Genomic DNA, 12,116 nt, shown 5'->3' with positions numbered 1-12,116 from the left:
TGGATATTAATGAGGTAGGTCGCAATTTTCGACCCATTAGGAATCGCAGCAGTCACAGGGAAGGTGCCCTGCTGGGGTTCAGCAGACCCCCATGTTTGTGACTGCTTTTGAATAAAGCAATCTTTTTTTAAATGCAGCACTTTTCCTTAATGGAAAATGGGAAGCGTATAAAAAGAAAGAAATGAAACCTTGAAGTTTCATTTTTTAGGAGCATGCAGTGGTTCGTGGGACCACAGTGTGGTCTTAAAAATGTTATTATTTACATTGTCAAAGAAGGGTCTGTCCAGTTGGTATCTCTTCACCTTTGCGAATGGGTTAGACCAGTTTTAAACTGGTGTTGAAGTATTACTGTTTTGTGATCGGAATTCGGCCTCAAAACAGTATTACATGCCATATTGGTTTGGTATTTGGAAGTGAAACCCTAAACACGTCCCTTTGAAATACTGAATCGTAAATGCCAAAAGGTGATTTGGTAACAAGTTACCTAGTTTGATTTGTACATCTGGCCCATACTTACAAGCCACATGCTGAGTTGTATACATCACCACTATTTCAGTAGTTCATACTCTGACTTGTTGGGCCAAACCTGGCGTAGCTTTTGGTCAGCTGTCCAACTGAGTTTTATGGCTCTCCACTAGTCTACAATCCTGCAGCTACACAAGTGCCTAGAACCATCAGGCTTGTATCTGGAAATAATTAGAAGAACTCTTAATTGTCAAGTTTGTAAAATAAGGGGAGGCATGGCCACACAACTTGGCCAACATGACACGCTTCTATGAGGCTTTGCGTCTGCCCTGGTAACATCCTACGGAATCCTGTGATCAGCGATGCATATTGCTGCTTTGATTGTCATCCCAACCAACCCGCACTGTGCTAGCACCCTGGGAGTGACTTTTGGTGGAGACCGATGTGGGGATGGCCTAGTGAGTCAGTGGACTGGTGCAGCCTACTGCAGACTATGGAGCCGGAGCCTGGCGGTCCCCGACCAGACCCTGGCTCCAGTGGAGCCTTACCAGCTTGCAATTTGGAGCGGCACATGAAGTATCCTGTAACGCCGATCCTGGTGGTTGATTGGTGCCCTCTGCATCGTCTGGCCTGAGACCGGAGAGGATAGTTTGGGGGTTGTTGGCCCCATGCTGCAGAGTATTGGGGCTTGCGGCGGTGCTCCAGACTACATTTGAGGGTGAGGCGGGCCTCCGGGCTGGTTGTGGCCAGTGATCGTGGAACAGCCTTAGTAGCCTGTTGGATCTTTCTGTGGCATTCTGCTTTGGGATTGAACCTGTGCGGAGGTGGGCCTGCCCCTTTGCATCAGCAGTGAATGACTTTGTGGTGCCGGCATCAGTCTTGGAGGTCTGCACTCATTGTGCGGCCCACTCTTTGGGGGTGTCTGACCATCCCACTGACTCTGTGGTCCTGGCAGGAGGCCTGAGCTTGAAGGCCCGGTTGGGTTTCCATTCCCACTCCTCCTGTGAAGTTGTCCCTCCTGCTCTGCGGCACCCCCTGGGCCTGGGGACTATTGACCATTGATTGTGATGGCCAATTGTCCCGGGAGTGCCGCCATGAGGTTGTGGCGGGGGGCCACACGCTGTGGACTGAACTCTTCTTTTTTATTCTCTGGAGCTGGGGTGCTGTGGCAGGGACCTGGGCACTATATGAGGGGGAGCATTTTGCTGTCACCTGCTCCCAGGTGCCCTGTGTAAGGGCTATGTGGCCCCTGCCCGGCCTGTGTAGTGACCTTGACTGGATAAAGGGTGCTTGGATGGTTTTCTTTGAGGGCAAATCTATTTTCTTTGACACTCTGGAGTATGTGTGGAGATGGCTAAAGGTTTGGGACAAGGTATCCAAGGAAAGGGCCGGCTCCTGGTAGGTTGGGGCAGAGAGTACTCACGGAGCACACAGCCCGAACTGGGGGTCACGTATGGGGCTGCAACTGGTGAGACATCGACACCCGTTTTGCAGTGTCCGGCGAGGACTGTCAACCAGGGAGATGGTACCATGGTCCTGGCTCCCAACAAACTTGTTGCAGACTGAGTGGGCTCTGGCTCGGTAGGCTGAGCTGGGACCAGGGGACTCCACTACCTGATTACAGATGTATACTGTGATGTGACGATTTTCTTCTCCATGCCCTTTGTCTCGATTTTTTCTGTTTTCCTTTTTTCCCCTATCTTCTCTAAAGGGGGGTAGATTGCACTCTGCCCAGGTTGTGGCGGAAAACGTACACATTTGATCTGCTGAACATTTGCTGTGCTGATAGGAGTTCAGTTTGTGATCTGGCACCACATTATGTACAGTGCTTGGTTGGGCTCCTCTATAGCCACAGTTGGTGGTAGGACACAGTTGGGGAACTTGTCTTTAGGCTGTGGGTCCTGACAGCAGGGATCTTAATGGATTTACAGCATGAGTTGTTGTTGATTTGCTGCGTATCAGTGGAGGGGGAGTTGTGGGTGTTGCAATGTTCTTCACGCCACAGGGTTCCGGAGTGCATGTTTTTAGTTGTAGTGCACAGTTAGCATCAAGTAATTGCTTTACCTGGGTAGGCAGTTCAGATTTGGCAGCTGGCTGGTGAGGGTGTGGGGGAATTGGCTGGCCCTCAGAAGCAGAGTAGAATTGCTCAATGTCAGACAGTGTTAATGTTTTAAATTGGAATGTCGGAGCCTCAAGGTCTATTCTAAGAGCTACTGAATGCATTCATTTCTTCGGCACCAGAAAGTGCAGATAGCCTGCTTGCAGGAAACTCGATCTGATGGGTGGTGAGCCACAGAAACGTGGGAAGAAATGGAGGAGGTCAATTATTTTCCACTATGTACTCCTCCTATGCCAGAGGGGTGGCCATCTGGATCGCACCTGGAGTTCTCTTTAGACACACATGTTGTGAAGAAGACACAGACGACCAATATATTCTCCTACAGGTGACCCTGGATGGTAAGGACATCACAATCCTAAACACTAATGCTCTAAACGTAGATGATAGACACATTTATGAGAAAATCCAGGATCTTCTGGAGGGCAGTATGGGGTCTCCAGTGATTTGGGCAGGGGATTACAATTGTATACTGGATGGAGATAGGGACCACCACCCACCGAGGCAGGGTTCCAACCCTCTAATGGCCACCTCTCTTGCTGCAGTCATGCAAATTCTGGGGTTCACTGACTCGTGGCATTTACTACAACTGGGGGAGTCGGGAATACACTTGCCATTCCGTAACTCATGGTTCTTTTAGCCTGGCTGTGTATTGCCCAAACTGCGTAGTTGGCGCATGCCATGTGAACCTTTGATTGACGCACTATGTAGAGACGCACTGCTGACATTCCTTCCTGACTATCTGGCCTTGAACTAGGGAAAGGCGTTCCTCAAGGCTATGTACTGGGAGGCTTTCAAGGTGGTCATGAGAGGGGCATTTATACAGACTGCCTGTGACGTGCGATGGCAACTGGAGTCAGAACGTGGGGCACACGAGCATCGTCCGTTGAACTTGAATAGATCAGAGGGGTCAGTTGGGGTGCAAGCTGGTGTGTTGCAAGCCCAGAAAGAGGTTCAGAGGATCTGGGACACCTTAGACAAATGCACACTGGGGGCATATCGACAATGCTTGAACAGGGAGGGGGACAAATCTGGTCAGTTCCTTGAGTGGATCCTGAGGCGAGACCAGGAGATCTCCCCTGTTCTACATATTTGTGCACCTGATGGTGCTTTAGTAACTGGCCAACAGGCTATCTTATCTGCCTTTGTGGAACATTTCAAAGGGGTGTACTGTGCCGGATGGGAGTGATGGTGGGGTTTGTGGTGGGAGCTGGGCTATCTAACATGGTGAGGGAATGTAGGTTGGAACTGGAGGAGGAGATCAACCTTGAGGACCTGGGTGAGGCTGTTTGTACCCTTAACAGATCAAGGCTCCCTGCTGGGACAGCTTCTCTGTAGAGTTCTACCAAACGGATTCCACTGTACTCAGATAAAAGCTGTTGGAAGTACTATGGAAAGCGCAAACGGAAAGGGTCCTTCCACTGACTATGCAGGAAGGGATCATCTGTCTTATGCTGAAACGAGATGACCCTGCAGACCCCTATGCATATAGGCCCCTCCACATGCTTAACTCAGATGTTAAAATACTCGGCAAACTATTATCAACAAGGCTGGGAAGAGTTATGTGGTGGTTAGTGCATGAGGACCAAGGTGGTTTTATGCCAGCTCGCAGTACAGCATTCAACCTGTGAAGACTCATTCATGTGCTTCATTAAACTATGGGGACCATGACATGGCTTTGGTCTCCCTAGACCTAAAAAAAGCCTTTCACACTATGGAGTGTCCCTACTTAATGGCATTATTGCAAGGACTGGGATTTGGACTCATCTTTCAAGGCTGGGTGCAGCTACTATACATTGACCCCTTGGTACGTGTCAATGTGGGAGGCAATCTATTGGAGGCATGGTCAGTTGAAAGGGGGACAAGACAAGGTCATCCTCTCTCCCGCTTCTTTTTGCATTGCCAATCGAGCTGTTAGCCATATTGTTACGCAGTATGTCCATGGAACAATAGAAAAGGGGAGGTTGCCAGGTGGTAGGCGATTTGTATCCCTGCAAGCTCCTTCTCACCTTTCCGGACACACAGGAGGCCTTCGGAGTAGAGCCAGGGTACTTTCTTCTGTATGCTAAGCTGGAGTGCATGGCTCGGGAGATATGGGTTGGGTTTTCTGCAACACCGCAGCCTATGCAGGTGCTTGGTGGCTTGCTCAATTGGGGGGAGGGAAGTCACCTTATTACATTGTTCTATAAGGTGATACGGGGGGATAAACTTGTTAAGACTTATGTAGTGCATCAAACCTGGGAGGGAGAACTGGAGGTACCTCCTGCTGAAGTGGATTGAGCGCATACCTGCAAGCTGGTGAGGACAGTGTCCTGCAATCATAGATGTAAATTGCTGCGGTTCAGTTTTCTCCATCACACATATGTAACTCATATTAAGTTGAACAGAGTGGACCCTCTAGAACAGCTCGATGTATGAGATGCTGGGGACTGGGTGCCACCTTTTTGCAGTTGGCCTGATCGTGTGTTGAAATCCAGGGGTTCTGGATAGGAGGGTGTCTAAAATAGTGAGAGCAACAGGTATAATGGTGCTTTTGACCCCATTGGTCTGCCTCCTAGGGATGGTGGTGAGACCTCAAGGGCAAAGAATGCCTTATATGCTTACCCAGCTTGTGCTCCTGCTGCCAAAGAGGCAAGGGGCTGTCGGCTGGATGGGCGGTAGAGTACCACTGTTGTCCCTACGGCTACGGGATCTAAGTGAATGGGGGGTGATGGAGGAGAGTCACATGCACCTTTCACATAGGGATGAGGGTGCCCAAGAAGGCATAATAAAATGGGAGCTTCTTCTCAACAAATTCTATTGTGAGGGAGTCTCTAGTTCAGCCGATAGCTCGGATGGTGGGGTGTGACTTCTGCGTACTATGTGATGATATGAAGATGGCCAAGTGTGTAATTGTTGTATTTCCTATACTGTATTTCGCTTAAAGTCTTGGTTCATGTCAAATGCTGTTTCTGATGTGATCTGCTTCTGATATCTAAATTTAACATATATGCCACTGCTTGTTGATGACATGTCCTGTACTGTCATTCCCCTCATATGCTTGAAGACTTCGCACTGCTTATTGTGTAATGGTGTTGACAAAAATCAATAAAACAAAGTTTATAAAAAATGTTTGTAAAATAAGCTTATTTTAATTCATGTATTTGCAGGTATAGTATGGATTTGTGAAATATTGATGAAGCCTTAACAGTGATTGTGTTTTTTTACTAAGTAGAATGCATGAAATGTATGTTAATATATTGAGGTCTGTTCCTAAAGGCATTTTGGAGTGCTTGGAGATGGTAAATGGCCCAGGCAGGATTTGCTGCCTTTCATTCCTAAGGACCCCCTAGACCGTCTGTCTCCAAAACAAATCCCTATCTTTTTTTTTTTTTTTACTTGGAGATGCTCCAATTGTCATTTTCAATTTGAAAAAGGTGGTTTGGAGGCTGCCCTTTAATCGCTCAACTTTTCTTGTCATCTCCCATGTAACTTATATCAAGTAAGTGGTCAGTTACTGACAAAACCCTTGCCTTTCTAGGCTGATAGCCCTGGCCATTGACCTCTGGGAGCCTGGTTGTTAACCCTAAGCCAGGAATGTGTATAAAGCTTCTAGAACCAGCTTCTTCGACCAGTAGCTCGTGAGTAACAGGTAGCTGTCTAGCTACCTGTGAGTAGCTCTTCTGTAAGCAGCCCAGACTATTAAAATAGAAGCTTTTATTTGGTTGAAGTAATATGTATGTATATCAAAATAGAAAAGTGTGTTTTCAAGATGAAATGTATATATTTTAAGAGCTCATAATTTCCAAACTATATTTAAATCTAATAATTGACTGACTATATAACATTGGAGAATAATTATTAATAATATTACCTTGGTGACACTGGCATTGCAGCTATGGCTGTTATGAATTACCCATGTAGAGGCATCTAAAAGTTATAAACCTCTTTGTGCATTGCTTCTGCAACACTGCACTGAAGTGATCACTGCTACACATCTTTCATATGTTGACCGCCAATTTATTCTTATGTGGTCAACACTAATAATATTAGTAGCTTGATGGGATTTCCACTGAACAGAAGTAGCTCTTGTTACTGAAAAGGCTGGAGACCTGTGCTCTAGAATGAGGCTGAGTGACAACTGGGTCTAAACCAGTTTTGGTTCAGACAGCACTTCATATACTTCATAAACGTATAATTATACTAAAGTTAATAAAAATGTCTGCCTTTACTGTAAGTTTGTTTGATTAAACAAATTGAACAATAACTTTCATTCATTTTTCTAGTATTTTCCCTGCTGAAGATGTGAAGTAAAGATTTGAATCACTGCTAAGCCTGCTCATGGAACACTTTGCCTAACCTACACTGTGAAAACAAGTTTTTGCTATTTATATACTAAAAGGGCACACTATTCTTAATATGTTGTGTGCCATATTTTTATAAAATATGCCCCCAGCCTTGTGGGCCTACATTTTAGAAAAAAATTACTATTACATAAAAATAGGCTTTTGTGCATGGACAAGGTACTTTTCCCTCTCACGTGTCATAGTAGAGTTCTTACACTGCATTACAGCAAAACACAATGGTGCTCCTGGCAGCCATACATTTTTGTATTAAATATATAGGTGTTGTAAATCTACACTGAAACCCACAAATTACTTTTAACTTTCATGCCAGTCTTGGACTTTTTGCACCAGTTCACATTTGCCATACTGGAAAGTCAAATACACCAATTTGATTAAACTAGTTTTGCAGTACATTTTTGAGGGCAGATTGGCAGTGCCACAGTACACAAAGTCCTACTACAAATAGGCTTCATTAACAGCCAATAATCCTGAGAAATCCCAAATAAAAGGCAGGTTTCCTACATAAACCATTACCTCATGCCTCATCATCCAACAAATCCTCATGCACTCAATCATGAAAGCAAAAACAAAAATACTATCCAATACACAAAGAGCCTTACAGTCCACAAACAGGAAATATACAAATAAAGCAGAACATATTATATAAACGAATTGCAAATATTGTCTATTCCTGGTCCCAAACTTTCATTGGAACCAAACCAATGGAATTACCCCACTTTACTCTCCAAAACAACATGCTGCTGTCACACCCCATTCTAGAGAGAATATGATAGACAAGTGCACAATTGTGTTGGATGGGATTATTTGCTTCTGGTGTCCTGCAGTCGATCCCACTAAAGTATGGGAAGCAAGGACAAGCAATCAAAGGCTTTTTAGGGAGGTAGTGCGGGGAGCAAGGGCTCAGCACTCAAATTCAACTAACAGACCCAATGATGTAGTGTCCATCCCAGTACTTGTCATAGGAAAAGAGAGGTACTTTAATAGCACATCAAAACATAATAATGTGCACAGAAAGAGAGTCCCGTTACAGGGTTTTTCAACACTATTGGCTAGAATGTGTCGCTTCCACATTCATCACAGGGCCGTAATTTTGGACTGTCAGTTCCTGGTCCACTAGTGATTGCCACCCCACTACAGAGGTCTAACCCTGTGGCTGTAGCTTCCCCCTATCTATGGCAAAGTATTACTGCAGGTTGAGAATCTGCCCACGAGCTAGCTAGCACACTACTTGACTTCTGCAGGTGATTGCTCAGTGAGGGTACTCATAGGTCATTTCAGATTGTAGACCCACTCACGTCTCCTCCTAACATGCAGTTCTAGTGCAAGACACAGTCTTTTAGTCTGTCACACATGACATTGTGTTTTACCTGTCCATGCAAAGCCCTTTGTCTGCAGTTGTACCCTACAGGCCATCTCCAGCAAGTTTTGCAGACGTCAGTTAATGTCCCCTCACACCTGGAAGTCAAACTGTCACACTAACACCAGCCCTGGATCACTGCAGCTCCTCACATACTCTGCAGAACAACTTCCTTTTTTTGTTAAGAAGAACCTCGGAACTTGAACAAACTGTAATGGTGCCATTAAGCCACTAGGTGGTACCTAAGTAGGTCCCATGAGGTCCTGCCTTTAGGCCTGTCCATAACACTAGACTCCCAACATACAGCACATCTGGCTCCACACTAATTTCTGTCCTGTTTCATTTATTTTAGTTTCCGCTTTCCTTGTTCCCGTCTTTATTTTTCCTGGCTTCCTGAGTCTTCCCTTGTCCCTGTGCAACCTTCCTTTCATTGGTGAGTCCCTTGTTTCTTGCATCTGGTTGATTACTCACACCTGGCTCACCCTCGGCACCTTTGCTTCTTCTTCCCCTGTGACTCCAGCTATTTAATCCCTGTGAGCTCAGTGTGCAGTGGCTTGAAATGCTCTTTTCTACTGAAACTCCACTTTTTCAGGTTTCTTTTTGCTTCTCTAATTACAATATTCTTCCTTGATTCTTTGTACTTTTTTGTTCCTTTTTTCTCTTATCCTTATTCTTTGTTTATTATTTGGTATCCCTATTTCTATTTCTTGTTGTTGATGCCTCTCTTTACCTCTTTACCTGTGGTTTTAGTTTTGTCTGTGCACTCCATATTCTGTCCTTCATGGTATATGGATTCTTGTTCCTAACCCTATGTACTTTGTTCCATTCCTGCCCCAGTTTATTTGTACCTTCCTTTTCTTGTTTTTCTGTGCACCCATTTCTGCAGACTTTGAGCTTGGTCTGCAGAAGAATCTGGGCCAGCTTTTCTCTCAGCCCTGTTCCTGTTTTCAGTGTTTTTGCTGTATTTTCATTTGTTCACACTTGTGGCTGTGTTGGTATCTTGTTTATTGCTACCATGGGATATTCTGAGGCTTGGTGTCTCTTGCAAAGAGACTCACCCAGCACTCTGATCCCCTAAGAGCTTTCAAATGTACTAGTAGACTCTGAGAGAGTACCTAGACTTTGAGAGACTTAATGCACCTTGCTTTTCTATGATCTTTTCACCTCACAGAGAGATCACATTCAAACAAGGATATAAACTATCACTTACGATAGTTTGTCTATCCTTCTTCTGTCTGTACTGTCACCTTTCCTTTGCTTTGTTTATTTCTCAGTATACATCTTGTCTGTATAGTTTTGTCTTTGCAGGTATTAGGCTGTTCAGTTCCACAGATTCTGTCTTGTCCTTTTCCTTCCCAACCTTTAGGTATCTGGCTGATATATACTAAACCCTTCCTCCAGAATTACCCTATTGTTACTGAGGTCAGACTATCCTTGTTTGCCAGGTTTATTCCTTATCTCTGCCAAATTCCTATCAGGTGGTTTGCTCCCACATTTAGGCTAATTTTTCAGACAGGGGATGTTGATCCACTGTCTAAAGCGCTTGAACCGGTTTGAGTTGGTTACCTTTCAAATGTCATATTCTAGCTGCAGTTTAGACACATCCTTTGTTCAAGACTTATAGCAGGTAGTGATGATAGTGATGATGCTGGCTCCATGAGGGAGTATTCAAACTGTGGATGCAATAAAGTGTAAAGACGCTTCCCCTGGCTGTCATTATCGTTACTGTAGCAGCAATCGAGGAAAGGCACAAGGGCAGGCCCTGGCTAGAAACTCCCTCTTCATTAACAACAAAACCTGCAGACGTATGACGTCTCTGCTACCATTCACAAAATGGAAGTGGCCAGTGTTAGACCTGGCTTCCTTGAGATGGTCTTCCCCCAGACCTTTTACCTTTTACCTCCTGTTTTTGCTGATTCCTTTTGTTGGCCTTAGGACACTGAGTGCTTTATCACTGCTAACGTGCATGCGCATCTCCCCTAAACGTGGTACTATTGGTGTGCACACAATTTGCACATTTAATTTACTTACAAGTCCCTTAAAGTGCTCTATATGTATCCAGGGCCTGTAAATGAAATGCTACTAGTGGGACTGCAGCACTGCTTGTGCCACCCACACAAGTAGCCCTTTAAACATCTCAGGCCTCCCACTGCATTACCTGTGTGTGCAGTTCTACTGCTGCCTCAACTTGGCATTTAAAACCCTTTGCCAAGCCTTAAACTCCCCTTTTATTACACATATGTCACCGGTAAGGTAGACCCTACAAAGCCCATAGGGCAAGGTGGTGTGGAAGGAAAAGGTAGGACATGTACTTTTAAGTTTTGCATGTCCTGATAGTGAAAAACACCTAAATTAATTTTTTACTTCTGTGGGGCCTACTCCTCTCACAGGTTAAAATTGGGAATTCCTTAATGCACTTTTAAACTGCAATTCCTGATTAGAAAGGAGTAGCTGTGTCATGTTTCATATCTTGAGGAGAATGGTAATGATAAAATATCTTTACTGGTAAAGCTAGATTTATCATTACTATTTTATAAATGCCACTTTTAGAAAGTGGACATTTCTCTGCTCCTACAACTCTGCATTCATGCAGTCTGTCTCCAATATACATCTGGAGTTGGTGACAGCTACACTCTAGACAGCCTGAAACAGAGAAAGGATAGGAGTGTCTGAGTGCTCATCTGCATTCTTATGGTTCTTCCTGAACGGGAAGGGCGGGAGGGGCTATCACTTACACCTGAATAGGCAGTGCCTGTCCCCACACATAGGGCTGACTACCCCCTACCAATAGTCTGGAGCAAGGGCTGGAAAGAAATGGCCTCTGTGCACTTCAAAGACCCTTCTTTGAAGTCACCCCGTTTCAAAGGCACACTGGGTATAAGTACTGGGTCTCTGACCCCACCAATGCAGACACTTCTGGATCTACAACTGGACTTTGTCAGAAGACCCGCTGTGCTGCATCAAGGACTGTTACTCTACTGAACTGCTGGCCTGGAAGGACTGCTTTTCTGCTGTGCTGCCCTGGTGCTCCCTGTCCTTGCTGAACTCAGAGCTGGACTCTGCCCAGCAACCCAAAGTGATCTCCAAGGACTTGTTGGCTTGCCTCCTGTTGCTTTAGACTGAGGGATATCAAAGACACAACCCTTCCTCCTGAGCCTAGATCACTGGAAGTAAACCAAGATACTTGCACCAATGAAATCAATGCATCTCCTGCCTGGTGGAAGTGCCAACTGACATATTGACCCTGTTGCGGGAGTAAAATTTGTGCATTGCACTTGGGGCTCAAGCAGCATTTTTGGAACCACTACATTGGCCAACACATCCCCTGCCTACTAGACCTGCCATGGGCTCATCAGCATTGACGCAGCACTTAAAGCACCGCAATGTCACCATCACTGAATGGCGATCGATGCATTCCTTCAACAGCATGAAGAAATCCAGCGCATCGGCTTCGGAATCAACGCAGCACGGCTACAACGCTTGACTTTGGAAACCAAAGCATCCCCATCAACACATATGAAAAATCAACGCATCCCTTGGCTGCGGGAGTGAATCTACTGATTCATTGACCCTGCATGTCATGTTTGTGAACAGGATCAAGGTACTCTGTTCCCTGAGCTTGCATGGCTCCTGTTCCCTGCCCATGCTCCATCACAGTGAACTGTTTAATTTGCCCCGGTCCAGCCTGCCCTCAAGTAACCCCTAAAGTGCTATTTGCTCTTAAGCCTCATTTTTACAATTATTCTTCTAAAATTCATATCTGGACTTGTACTTATTGGATTTTTGTTGTTTTGGTTTTGTTTTGTTCAGAATATAATCTATTTTTCTAAAC

This window comes from Pleurodeles waltl, chromosome 5 (assembly GCF_031143425.1).
Source record: "Pleurodeles waltl isolate 20211129_DDA chromosome 5, aPleWal1.hap1.20221129, whole genome shotgun sequence".
Lineage (NCBI taxonomy): Eukaryota > Metazoa > Chordata > Amphibia > Caudata > Salamandridae > Pleurodeles > Pleurodeles waltl.
This window is presented reverse-complemented; position numbering follows the sequence as displayed.